This window comes from Ylistrum balloti, unplaced genomic scaffold (assembly GCF_031769215.1).
Source record: "Ylistrum balloti isolate Yb309-2 unplaced genomic scaffold, AGI_CSIRO_Ybal_v1 Utg370358, whole genome shotgun sequence".
NCBI classification, from domain to species: domain Eukaryota; kingdom Metazoa; phylum Mollusca; class Bivalvia; order Pectinida; family Pectinidae; genus Ylistrum; species Ylistrum balloti.
Genome location: NW_026782254.1, coordinates 567,451 through 581,807, shown reverse-complemented (window position 1 = coordinate 581,807; position 14,357 = coordinate 567,451).

The window sequence follows — 14,357 nt, the reverse complement described above, 5'->3', positions numbered from 1 at the left end:
TCATTGACTCTATACGATATCACATGACTCCTTCGGTATCATTGACTCCGTACAACATCACATGATTCCTTTAGTACCATTCACTCTATACGACATCACATGACTACTTCGGTACCATTGACTCTACACGACATCACATGACTCCTTCGGTACCATTGACTCCGTACGAGATCACATGACTCCTTCGGTAACATTGACTCTACACGACATCACATGACTCCTTCGGTATCATTGACTCTACACGACATCACATGACTCCTGCGGTATCATTGACTCCGTACAACATCACACGACTACTTCGGTACCATTGACTCTATACGACATCACATGACTACTTCGGTACCATTGACTCCGTACGACATCACATGACTCCTTTGACCTTTAACATTGAACTATTGGACAATGTTACATTTTCAACTCTATCAGATCAAATCTAGAATATGTGAAGTGATACTGACGTCACGTGACTTTCCGAGTATCATTAACTCTATTCGACGTCACATGACTTTCTTGGTATCATCGACTCTATACGATATCACATGACTCCCACGGTAACATTGAACTTTTGAACAATGTTACATTTTCAACTGTCTCAGATGATCCCTTAATATATGGAGTGATACTCAAGGTGTGCATACTGGCTGTTCATAGGACTGATTCAGTATAACTCCCTCGTATGCTAGCTTGTCAATGATGGGTGTGATCATACTGGGGTTGTGGAAGCCCACATCATTCAAACCGTAGAAGATACATATTTCTTTAATACCCTATAGCCATTTATTTTCGAGGGGTGAAATTTTCGCTATTTCACAGTATTATAACGTGATTACGAAAATTTAATCAGCCGTAAAATAGATAAACACGTGTGTATTACATGTCATTTCACATCTAGCTCTCGAAACTTAATATCATACAGAATATAATAGATATTTTTGAAAGAAAACCGCGAAAAGTTTTACCCATGATAATGACTATACAACAATATCGTTGTTATCCATAATTAGTTAACTCGAGAACATGGTTGATATTAAATACGGGACTTATAAGAAGAAAACTAAAGGGTTGTTACTGAATGTTAATGATGTATCCTGGAACAATGTATCAAAGTGCGTGATAGTATCTTCAATTCGCCGCGAAAGTCTTAGAGACATAGTACTGGAACAATTCAATAACCAATACAACCATACACACCATAGTCATCAGCAACCATGAATACGATATTCGGCGGCTTGGTGTAGGCTGATACCACAAGAAGAAAAGCACACAAAGAAGTCTCGACTTGCTGTAATTAGACATCTTGAATACTAGTAAGTAATCAACACGAAGGAGTCAAGAACGGGGACTCGTCGACAACATGATCGGCAGATCTAGTCAAGTGATTGGATAAGCGACATGAGACAAAAAAATAGTACACTATAGTGAATCTCTAACAATCTGTCGTGCTGATAAAGATCTCGTTAAATCAGCTAATATCTACCTGTACCTATATCAAAACACTTCTGAACTTTTTTGTCTCGTGTTTGTTTAAAGTTGAAGAATAAGCACGACGGACACCACAAGGATTATCTACATCTTATCCAAACCAGTTTAGACTTAAGCCAACGATCGCGTCACAATTTGTATATGTATGTTAAATCAGTGGTAAAACTGACTACCATGTATATTTATGTCAAATCAGTGGTAAAACGCACTACCGTGTATATGTATGTCAAATCAGTGGTAATCCGTACCACCATTTATATTGATGTCAAATCGGTTGTAAAACGCATCACCATGTATATGTATGTAAAATCGGTGATAAATCGCACCACCATGTATTTGATGTCAAATCAGTGGTATTCCGTACCACCGTTTATATCTATGTCAAATTAGTGGTAAAACGCACCACCATGTATATTTATGTCAAATCAGTGGTAAAACGCACCACAATGTATTTGATGTCAAATCAGTGGTAATCCGTACCACCATTTATATTTATATCAAATCAGTGGTAAACCGCACCACCATGTATATTCATGTCAAATCATTGGTAAAACGCACCACCATGTATATGTATGTCAAATCGGTAGTAAAACTCACCACCATGTATATTTATATCAAATCAGTGGTAAATCGTACCACCATATATATTTTATATTCGAGTGGTATTAGTATGGTTCTAGATGTTTATTGCCTTTGTTGTGAAGATTTTGCATTTTAACGAAAACAAATAAGTTTTGTCGTTAAGATTAAAATAAAATTACATATAATATAATATGATGGTATGTCAATTTGTCTATATAAGTGTAAGTATATTATGTATTACCATTATGTTATGCTAGGATGTTTGTAAGTGGCAGTGAGAATGATTTGTATCCATAAAAACAGCTCACCAACAATATTTTTGTATCGATGTATATGTCCTTGTCAATAAAACACACAGTATATTGCATTTCATGAGAGTTAATAATATGACCGGAGGATACTGTAAAGTCATTGCTTGTCGTGGGAGATTTATTTCCAATGATTTCGTGGGTACTCTCAATCAAACAAATGCGTATGTCAACGAACTGTTAAGAATAAATATAAGTAGATTCCCTGAAATCAAAAGTCCACGAAAAAGAAACTTTTGAGAAACCACGAGATTCGTGGCATAGGGCCTATGAAAATATCTGATCTCATAGTATGAGCATACTACTATATTAGAGATCAACAAAATTTAATTAAGATGAATTAGCGGAGAGTAAACATGATACCAAATTATCAGAGTACTATAAAAGTAATGTAACTAAGGCTTCACCAAAATATAGGATAACCATCTATTATAACCAAGGCAACTACAAAATATAGGGTAATTAGTCATTGTAACCAAGGCAACAACAAAATATAGAATAACCAGCTATTGTAACCCAAGCTACATCAAAATATAGAATAACCAGCTATTGTAACCAAGGCAACTACAAAATATAGAATAACCAGCTATTGTAACCAAAACAACAACAAAATGTAGAATAACCAGCTATTGTAACCCAAGCTACATCAAAATATAGAATAACCAGCTATTGTAACCAAGGAAACAACAAAATATAGGGTTATTAGTCATTGTAACCAAGGCAACAACAAAATATAGGGTATTTAGTTATTGTAACCAAATCAATAAAAATATAGGATAACCAGCTATTGTAACCAAGGCAATAACAAAATATAGGGTAATTAGTCATTGCAACCAAGACAATAACAAAATATAGGGTATTTAGTTATTGTAACCAAATCAATAAAAATATAGGATAACCAGCTATTGTAACCAAGGCAATAACAAAATATAGGATAACCAGCTATTGTAACCAAGACAAATACAAAATATAGAATAACCAGCTATTGTAACCAGGACAACAACAAAATTTAGGGTATTTAATCATTGTAACCAAATCAACAAAAATATAGAATAACCAGTCATTGTAACCAAGGCAACAACAAAATATAGGATAACTAGCTATTGTATCCAAGGCAACAACAAAATATAGAATAACCAGCTATTGTAACCAGGACAACAACAAAATGTAGGGTAATTAGTCATTGTAACCAAGACAACAACAAAATATAGGTTATTTAGTCATTGTAACCAAATCAATAAAAATATAGGATAACCAGCTATTGTAACCAAGGCAACAACAAAATATAGGATAACCAGCTATTGTAACCAAGGCAACAACAAAATATAGGATAACCAGCTATTGTAACCAAGGCAACCACAAAATATGGTATAAATAGCTATTAGTGTATTTAAGAAAAGATAGTTGTTGCAATGTCAACGGCCGTGCGATGCAAAACATCAATGCAATTTCATTCTGAATAATCCAATACACAAAACATTTAACATAAGACTTCAACTTTTACTGCTGGCTTTGGTTCAACATCTAAAACAACATAGGCTGTCATGGTTTGGGGAGACTTCTCCTATAGGTATGCTGTATTCCTGGAGGTAATTGTGTGTTTAATAATCGGAATAATATCATAGAAATATAGATAAAACAGCATTAGTTGTATTATGTCGGAATGACTAACACCCAATCCTATTTCGCAACTATCGAATACATTAAAAACATTGCCAAGTTCCAAAATTGCATGGGAAGCATTAATGCTACTTTCATATTATGCCGGCGTAATTTTTCCCCGAATACTTGTCACTAAACTTGAAACTTAAATGGAATATGCATTTGAAATAATGAACATTGATATATAGGAGCAGTTTTCAAATTTCCGGATTGATATGTAAACTTGTGTTTATTCAATAAAAATGTGTCTTTATTGGAAGTCTGGCTGATTATGATACAAACAATAACAACATCGAGTTACAACTGTTTCCACTTATAGCAGTGTCTTATTTCTAATAATTTACGAAGCTAATTGATAATAAGGTGGTGAATTATATGGTAACAGGCGAAAACATCTCAGCAGTGCTAATGCTGCTCCATTTCTAGGTCACGTGATTTATCGAAAGGACAGGTTTTTTTTATTTAAACATATTAAATTGGTATCACATATACAGGTAGTGATTGGGCACAAGTTTTCTAAGTTATATTAAGCCCTTTCCTATAAAGTGTGACAAAATACATATTAACAAGACAATACGACATGTTTAAATGCAATTATTCTGCGAAGAAAGAGACAGAAAGAAAGAAAGAAAGAAGGAGAATTCGATTAATTTCCTGTAAATCAGGGTTATATCAAACATGTCTATATAGACCAATTTGAATTATATAAGCTTGACATTCATACTAAGGGGCCCTAGATCATACATTATATCGACAGAATGCAATTTACAACAATTGATAAAAAGTTAAATAAACGAATTAAAGAGTGAACTTTTTGTAATCAAGCATTTTCATATAGATAAACTTTTTGCACAGACAATAACGGAAATTCATATTCATAAATACCATGAAATAAAGACACGGTTAACGCGTACTCACAAGAAAACAGAACAGTGTACAAAACTTCAGTATACCGTACCGCATATGGCACGATCGCATTAATAGAAGCTATTAGGAATGGGCACAAGCGGAACACTCTTTTAGGGAGCTTTGTTCATGTGACAACTCATGCTTTTTTTTTGTTTTTTTTTTTTGTTTTGTTTTTGTTTTGTTTCATAAAATTTTATTCAGTATTTACAGGTAAAAACGTCATAGGACTGGCCCTGATGATGCCAGCAACGGATGGACAACCGGTAGCCCCGGTAAGGTGCTATTATCCCGGACAACTACGATGTACAATATTTCTACTGATTTAACTACTCTAAACTAACACACGATTATAAACCATCAACAATAGACACAAAATAGAAAGGAATACGATTATCATACAATTTAAACCTGGTAACGATGATCAATTATCAAAGGGATAGATTAATACAAAGAATGAGGTAAAGCATTAAAGTTACACGGCTAAGGGAAGATTTATTACTAGCTCCTCGTCTTGAATAGCACAAAAAATATTCGTAGTACACCAATACTCAGGGAAAGTAGTTTTGGGGAGTCGGGTGAAATCGGACTTAATACAAAGAATGATATTACTGAGAAAGTGGCAGACGAGAGAATCAGACGTGGGAGCCTTTTTATCATATTTTTTAATGCAACGGATATGCCAAATGGAGGATAACGATTCTGCCACTAGGAGGAGAACAAGGGACTTTATTTTTAGAGTGAGAGTAACCAGGGAGTGGAAAAGCCAAAGAGCCGAATCAGTGGGGACCTTATTCTCTGAGATCTGGTGTAAAAGGTTTAAAGTTTAGTTTTGATATCAACAATACCGAGTCCACCACTAGTGGGAGACCCATAAGCTGCGGTGCGCGCAAGTGGCTCCGATTTTGAGTTCCATAAAAAACATTAACAATTTTCCACATATCTAAGGTCCTTGAAAATTTCCGAAAGACCGGCTGCCAAATATCGTCAGGAGAAATGTTATTCCCAACCCAAATCCCACAAATCTTATGTTTTTCAACCCAACTAATGCCAAAAGGATGGTCAGAACGAGATTTCCATTTCCCAAGCCAAATAACCCTAGTTTTCTGCCTATTCAATTATTAACCCCACAATGGGGAAGCTATTTCAACGAAGTTTTCAAATGAAAAAGGCAAAAATTCACAACAATTGGTCTTTTCATTATTTGGTGATACAATTGACCTGTAGAGTTCTTTGGGCAAGGTCTAGAAGGTCAAGGTCAAGTCTGGGAATGGGGGGGGGGGAAACTTTGGTAAAAATATACTTCCTTACTAAAGGGTACTGTAATCGGAAAATAATTCAAATTTTACCAAATTCAACCAAATTTGGCTAAGTATCCCAATCTGATTTTGTGTGAAAATAGTTGCTGTGCCCATTAAGAGCTTTTATAAGGAGTAAAAAGAGACCTTTTATTTGATGGTGATACGTTATTATCCATATAAAAATGTCGTCTGGTGCATAACTATCATAGTATGAAGTGTAGGACAATATCATCTGATATAAATAGTAGATGTATTGCACATTTGTATATGTCAATTAATGACAGACACAAATTGTTCAGGTTCACGTGTTTCCAGTGCAGGCATGACCTTTAATAATAATTTCAGTGGAAATGATGACAATGTGACTGCAAAGAGGACAGCTGTGGTTTCTAAGAAGAAGGAGGTAAGATGCCAGCACTTGACAGATGTATTTATGACAGGGAACAAATACCTCCTTTTTGGCAATTAATATGTAATTTCTGTATAAACCAAAGTAATTAAACTTAGGTAGGGGTTAAGATCAATGAGTGTTTACAAATGGTAATAATCTATTCAACAGAAAATAGGAAAACCCTGGTCTGGTCAGAATATATTTTATTAAGAATTACCTTTGTAGGCCTGAGTCAAAGAGCTATTGTTTGCTGTCTGTCTGTAAGCAGTTCTTGTTATCACTATTTTTCAACAACTACATGTGGGATAATTATCATGTTTTAGGTGTAAAAAATTTTTTTTGGTCACCATTTGTCCATTTTACATATTTTTGAGTGGATCAGAAACACAATATGGTCTATAGAAGACCGTCTTTGGTTTTGAGTCATAACATGTGTCAAAGGCTTAAAATGAGCTATTGTCTGTGATCTGTCCGTAAACCACTTTTTTTGTAAAACTTCATACATATATAGGTAAGTACCTATTGCCGCGTTGTTGTGCATTGTTTTTTTTTTTACATATGGTCGACTGCTATTCCCAAACAATTATTGAAGGGATCGTTATGAAACTTCATAGTTTGGTTTCCCATAGTCATTTCTTGTGTATTGCACAATTTTTAAGCGGATTCAGAGAAAACATATGGCTGACAGGTGGCCATATTGAGCTTTGCGACTAATATGTCTAACCTATATTTGTCTGAAAGCACAGGATGGATCAAACTCAAGATTCATATGGTGCCTTTCTTAGTGCATAGTTGTGCATTAATGTACTTTTTTGGACAGAGTTGGAAAACAATATGGATGACATTCTGCCATTTTTAATTGTGGCAGAAATTGCTTGTTATTGTATTTTTTTTTTTTTTTGACAACTACCTGATGGATTCAATAGGTTGCCATTTTGCCGTCTTGACTTGTGGCAGGGATTTTTAATTTTTTTTTTTTTTTTAGTTTACCTGTTCCAGTTTGTTTTATGATAGGGATGGGTCTCAATAGGAAATGGGTTATATCTTTGAAACAGTTGAGATCCCCATCCCATAACTTGTACAAAAATGTTGGGGATCAAGAGATAAACACAATGCTGATAAAAGAAAAGTCTTGGAGTCCGGTCCCACCTCTTAGGACTTAGTTTCTGGGTTTCACCCTATAACCTGATATAGCTTTCCTAGACATCAAATGATAAACATGATATAGTTTCTGAGTAATATCTTTGAAACAGTTGAGATCCCCACCCATAACCATATATAGCAATTTAGGGGATCAAGACATAAAAGAATCATGATATAAGAATTGGCCTTGAAGTCTTGCCCCACCGTTCAGGACTTAGTTTTTGAGCTTAACTCTGACTGCCCATGATATAAGAATTTACCCTTTAATCTTGCCCACCCGAAGAGGTTAAGTGACTGAGTTGTAATTTTGAAATAATCGAAATACCCAGCCTATAGGCATGTATACCATGGCTAGGCTTTAAGATTCAGGTGAGCGATACAGGCCCTATTGGCCTCTTGTTTATATGTCAGATTACTGAACGTAACTTTCAAGATCTTAAATACAATGAAGTTGTTTGTTGGTAAGATACTGTAAGATTTGCATATATTGTGATACATATTGCAACACACAATTAAATTGATATTGCAATAACTTTGTAGTGTGGTTTTGTTTTCCAATACATAGTTCTATTCAAATATATGTCACTTGAACATCTATCAGTTTTACTCAGATTTGTTGCTTCATATTAATATTGTATAGATGGTTGATGACAGTGAAATGGAGTCTGAAAAATCAGACATTTGGCCTATGCTGGTATGTATAATTTACATCAGTTTGTTTTATGACTGCCACAATATAATGCTATATCGTTATTATGTGATTCACATCCCATATACTGTCACATTACAATACAATGCAGCTGCTGAAAGTCGGATATTTTGTGCAGTTTGACCTCATTGCTTTCATTTATCGTCATAAAAAAAAACAAAATTATGCTCGGCGGTTCATCATACTTCACACTTACATTTAAAACCATTTTATTGCTTTCCTCTAGCATGCCCCATTTAGTTTTTAAATGTTCCTTGATCATTCTTTCTATTTTTGTAGGTAATAGACTAAAAGTTATTAACTCCAGTGACAATGACATAAATGAATATATTGCAATATTGCAATATTATCTTTGTCTATTACAATATATTGCAACTCATAAAAACCACATTGTGGTAGCTCTGATTTGTTTTACCTCCGCAGTAGCTTTGCAAGTGAAGTAACTATATGAAATCACATATTCCATTCTATCCTAACAAGCACAACAACAGTTGATGACCACAGCCATTAGGGGACACTTAATTTCCATTATATACTTTGAATTGCTTATTGCTAAAAATGGCGGATTTCTGGTATATGCCAGCACAATGTATAATTATGTCTCCCCTTTGAATGAAGGGAGACATATTGTATTAGTAAATTCTCTTGATTCTGGTTCTGGTTATTCAAATAATATTTGCTGTTTTATCTGTCAATGAAAAATACATGTATGATGCAGAAAGCTTATAAATGTATGGTCTCACAAAGCACTGACATTCCTGAAAGCATCAATATTATCACTCAGACAATCCTATCTTACTCGATATTCTTAAAGCTTGCCTACCAGATTTCTTGCGAAATATGATTTGCTCTGTCGGTCAGATTTCGTTATTACAATATCAAATAATGTTCATAAATGGTTAGGTAAATAAAGCATCTCCTCAAAGCTATAAGTGTTATTTTTTAACAATTCATATGCCATTTATTAACGAGAATGTTGAGCTTGTCTCGGCTGCATAATCCTACTGTATTACATAGCCTAATAATAACTGCTGCCGAATCGATCCGGTCACTGAATTAAATCCTTCTATAACACAAATACCATGGACAATACCGTCACCATTTTCGTCATCTTGTTTAAGCCTATGGCTTTGTAAAATTCCACTTTTATCAATGAGTTTTACGTACCGAAAATGGTACAGCCGACAACTTCATGTGACTCGCGTCAAGTGTGTCAAAATCACAAACTCGAAGTGTGTTACTGCTACACCATACAACCTTTGCTGAAGAACACTGTCGGAAGTTAATTATTTTGAAAATATTTTTTCCTTTTTATTGAAAATGAAAGTAAAGTTTTAAATTCCTGTTTTTAACATAGGTGTAGTATAAAAATTCAATCACGTTTTTGAACTATATTTTTTGTTGCCTGGTGACAAATGAAGCTATTTACCAGCTGTTCCATATGTGGGCACACATGTACAATAATTGCAACAATGTAACAAACTGTCAGTACATTGTACTGCAGGGTCAACAGAAAGTGCATTCGAATGGTAGGATTTTTAAATTGATAAATATAAACATAAGGATTGATTGTCTCTTTCAGTTTACTTCATTTGCACGAGGTTCACTTCCCCTCACCAGTCTATGAAAGAAACAAAATAGACAATCAATCCTTTCATATTCTCACTGTGAGATTTTAAATTTTCAATCTGATATCTTGTAACCTTTCGCAGATGTATCTTCATGATGAAGGCACCATTTGGAATGAGGGAAAAGGGTAATTATGAATACTAACTTTCAGCTTTTCAGAGGTATTAAGGGCAATTTTAACAAAGTTGAGGGTTTAAATTATGCTATATCAGAGATGCAGCATTTTGGGTCTGTCTGTCACAATTTATCATGCTCCATCCGTCGTCGTCCGCTGTCTGTAAACTTTTTACTAAGACAACTTCTACTCAATAACCAAAAGGCCCATGGTAATGGTATTTGGTCAGTAGGTACCTGGGATGGAGTGCTACAAACATTCGGTATATGAATGACCTTGACCTAATTCCAAGGTCACATGTGTCAAATGTCTTGTTCGAATGCATGACCTTGATCCACTTTTAAGGTTGCTGTCAAGTTAATTAAAATCTTAGACAACTTCCAAATAAGGGAAAAAAATCTTTTTAGTCAGATGACCGTTAAGGCCCTTGGGTGTTGCTTTAAATGACATCTCAAAACTACCTTGCCTATTAAAACCAATTTTAGTTTGAAGCATTATTGAAGATTGCAATTCAGTTTTTCTTTAATAAGAAGGCATTGAGGGCCCAGTAGGGGCATAAAACAGAATTTATTATTTTCTTACGCTGCCTGTAAATGAAAATTCAACCATCATAAATAATTTTTAAAAAAGCATATCAGTTACCACTAGAATATTTTGAACTCAAAGTGGCCATTAGTGATCTATATGGATAGTTAATTAATATTGACTGAAATTATGATGACATTATGATGTGGTACGCACAGTAGTTTTATTTGATAATTTGTTTGTTACATCAAAAGTCAAAAGGTATTCAGATTATGAACGAGGTAACTTTTCCTGCTGTTGTTAAAGTTAGATTACCAAATATTCATTGATCAATTGTTCATTGAGTCAATAAGATGTTTATTGGCATGAAAAGCTATATATTGCAGTTTTTGGCATGCATGCTGCAGTAGATTGCATGAGCTGAAATTAAACTCATTTTTTTCTCAGCACAAAAGGTGCATAGGAGTCCATGGAGTGTCGAAGACAATAGACTGTTAAAAGACTATTTTCGTAGAAGTATCGTTGACAGAACGCCACCGTCCAAAAATGATGTAATAGTGCAGGGTCGCGAAAATCAGAGAATAAAAGAAAGAATTGAGCAGAGAGGATAGAAGAAAGTAAAATATAACTAGTGGGGTTTAACACAGCAACACCATAAAAAAAACAAAAAAGTCCCTGAAGCAGGTCAAATGAAATGTGTAACTGTGTGAAAACATTGTATTCCTCATATCTATGAGATGTTCCCCACAAACATTTAGCAGTTTACAAACGTTGTATTCCTCACAAGTGTGAGACATTCCCCACAAAGGTTTAGCAGTGTGAAAATATTGTATCCCTCATAAGTATGAGATATTGTTCTCTACAAAGGTTTAGCAGTGTGAAAATATTGTATCCCTCATAAGTATGAGATATTGTTCTCTACAAAGGTTTAGCAGTGTGAAAAAATAGTTTCCTTACAAGTATAAAATATTATTTTCTACAAATACAAGTGTGAAACATTGTGTTCTTCACAAGTGTGAGATATTGTTCTTCACTAACATGTAGCTTAACATAAAAATCCTAGTTGTTACTTTCAGAGTTTACAAATTACATCAAGATTTCTAGTTTATATTTATAGTATAAACGATATTTCGGAATTGATCTTTTACTTTCAAAAACTCCATTGGTTTGCCCTCTCTTTAAACAACCCCATGTGTGGCTGCACCATTTTGTTAGAGGAAGTGACGATAATTTAGTAGATTGGACATATTTGTCTCACAGCTCTTGAGTTGCCATTTGTCATTGTATTTCCGTTTCATATTTAGTAATTGAAATAAATAAATGCGCCTTTATTTTGTTGGTTTTGTCAATTTGCATGTAACCGACGGACTAGGGCGAATAATGTGAAAGCAATGTAGTGAAATTACAATGTAGATGATAGCATTCATGTATTCTTAGGTGTAGGAGAAATATTTACTTTAACTTCTAATTTAATTACTACATTTTTTCATTTGTTACTAAATCCTGAAAGTTAAATATATACACAGTACACGTGATATTTAACTTTTCATCATTAAGCAATTTGAGTTCATTAATGATTTGATTCACATTTCAGAGAATGAAATCATTTCTATTGCTAGCTTTGTAGGCATGCTTGGAAAGTTCTTGAAAAATGCATAGAGACCTGATCGGATCAACTAAATTCAGTATAGATAATTGCTCTATATCCAGTCCAGACCCAATATTGGTAATTGAATTACAGATTCGAGCAGAAACTAATGGGCGAAACAGGAAAGCAAAAATGAGGAAACTTCGTTTTCCAGACATTTAATTATGAAATATCTTTCCCCACAAATGTTCAGATTGTATGAGATATTGTTCCCCACAAACGTTTAGAGAGTGAAATAATTCCTCACCAATTTGAGATGACATTCCCCACATCCATCTGGCAATGTGAAAACATGGTATTGACAAAAAAGAGATGTCACACCCAACAATTACGTAAAAATGTCTGAGGTCTAGAGAGTCTGACAACAACTCGGTTCCTGATGGTAAGTAAAATTGTCTGAAGCCTTGAGAATCTGAAAATTATCCCGGTTCGTGATGGTTGGAAAAAATGTTTGAAGAGATGAGAATCTGACAATGATCCCGGTTTATGACGGCGAGATAAGTCTAGAGTATCTAACAACGATCAAGGTGCATGATGGTAAGTAAAAATCAAAGAAGCTTAAAGAATCTGACAATGATCCCGGTTTATGACGGTAAGTGATGTAAGGTAAATATGTCTGAAGCCTAGAGAATCTAATAACGATCCCGGTTCATAATGACTGGTAAAATGTCTGAAGCTTGGATAATGACAACGATCCCGGTAAAAATGTCTGAATCGATGAGAAACTGAAAATGATCCCGGTTGATGATGTTTAGTAAAAATGTTTGAAGTCTAGAGTATCTAACAACGATCCCGGTTCATAATGGTATTTAAAAATGTCTGAAGTCTAAAGAATTTAACAACGATCCTGGTTCATGATGTTGGGTAAAGATATCTGAAGTCTAGAGAATCTGACAACAATCTCGGTTCCTGATGGTAAGTGATGGTTGGAAAAAATGTCTGAAGAGATGAGAATCTGACAATGATCCCGGTTTATGACGGCGAGTGAAGTCTATAGTATCTAACAACGATCAAGGTGCATGATGGCAAGTAAAAATCAAAGAAGCTTAAAGAATCTGACAACGATCCCGGTTCATGATGTTGGGTAAATAAGTCTGAAACCTGGAGAATCTGACAATGATCCCGGGTTATGATGTTGGGTAAAAATGTTGGAATCCTCGTGAATCTGAAATTGACATCCTGGTTCACAATGGTAGTTAAAATTTCTGAAGTCCCTACAATCTGACATTGGTTTCCTGGTTTACGATTTGGGGTTGAATTGTTTGAAGTCCAGTGAATTTGACACAAAAATACAATCACAAATAAATTAATGTAGGCATTTAATCATTTATGATACATTGTTAATATAATGACATGATTTTTCAGAAATGTCAGTATGACATAAATGTATACATAAAGATTCTCTCTTAATTCAGTGGGACATATCATATTCATACACAATAAAATAAAGCACTTTCCAACAAAAGACCTAATGGGCCTGAATCACTCGCCTGGTATTCAATGTTCATAAATAATACAATCAATGTTCATCACAAATACATTAACACATACACCATTGTTATTCAAAGTTGGCACATCCAATCAATTTAACCAATTAATACCACAAAATTAAACTTCTAACACTCAGCTCTATACAATAACAGTTATGACCTAGATTATAGGCATATGTCATTTCTTCTTTGCAAACTTTGTCTGGATTTTTATTAGGACCCTCCTAGCCAAATATCATGCTTCTTGGGCATTTGGTTAATCTGAAGAAATTGCTTCAAGGTTTTTTCACAAATTTGAGCCCTGTGGTGACCTTGAATACGGGTCAAGGTCATTTTATTTTGCAATCATTGTTAGGCTTCATCCCAGTTATCTACCAGCGAAACATCATGACATTTGGCTTGTTGGTAATTTAGAAGTTGCTTAGTGGGAAAGATGACACCAGTAAATGAACAACAGACAACAGAT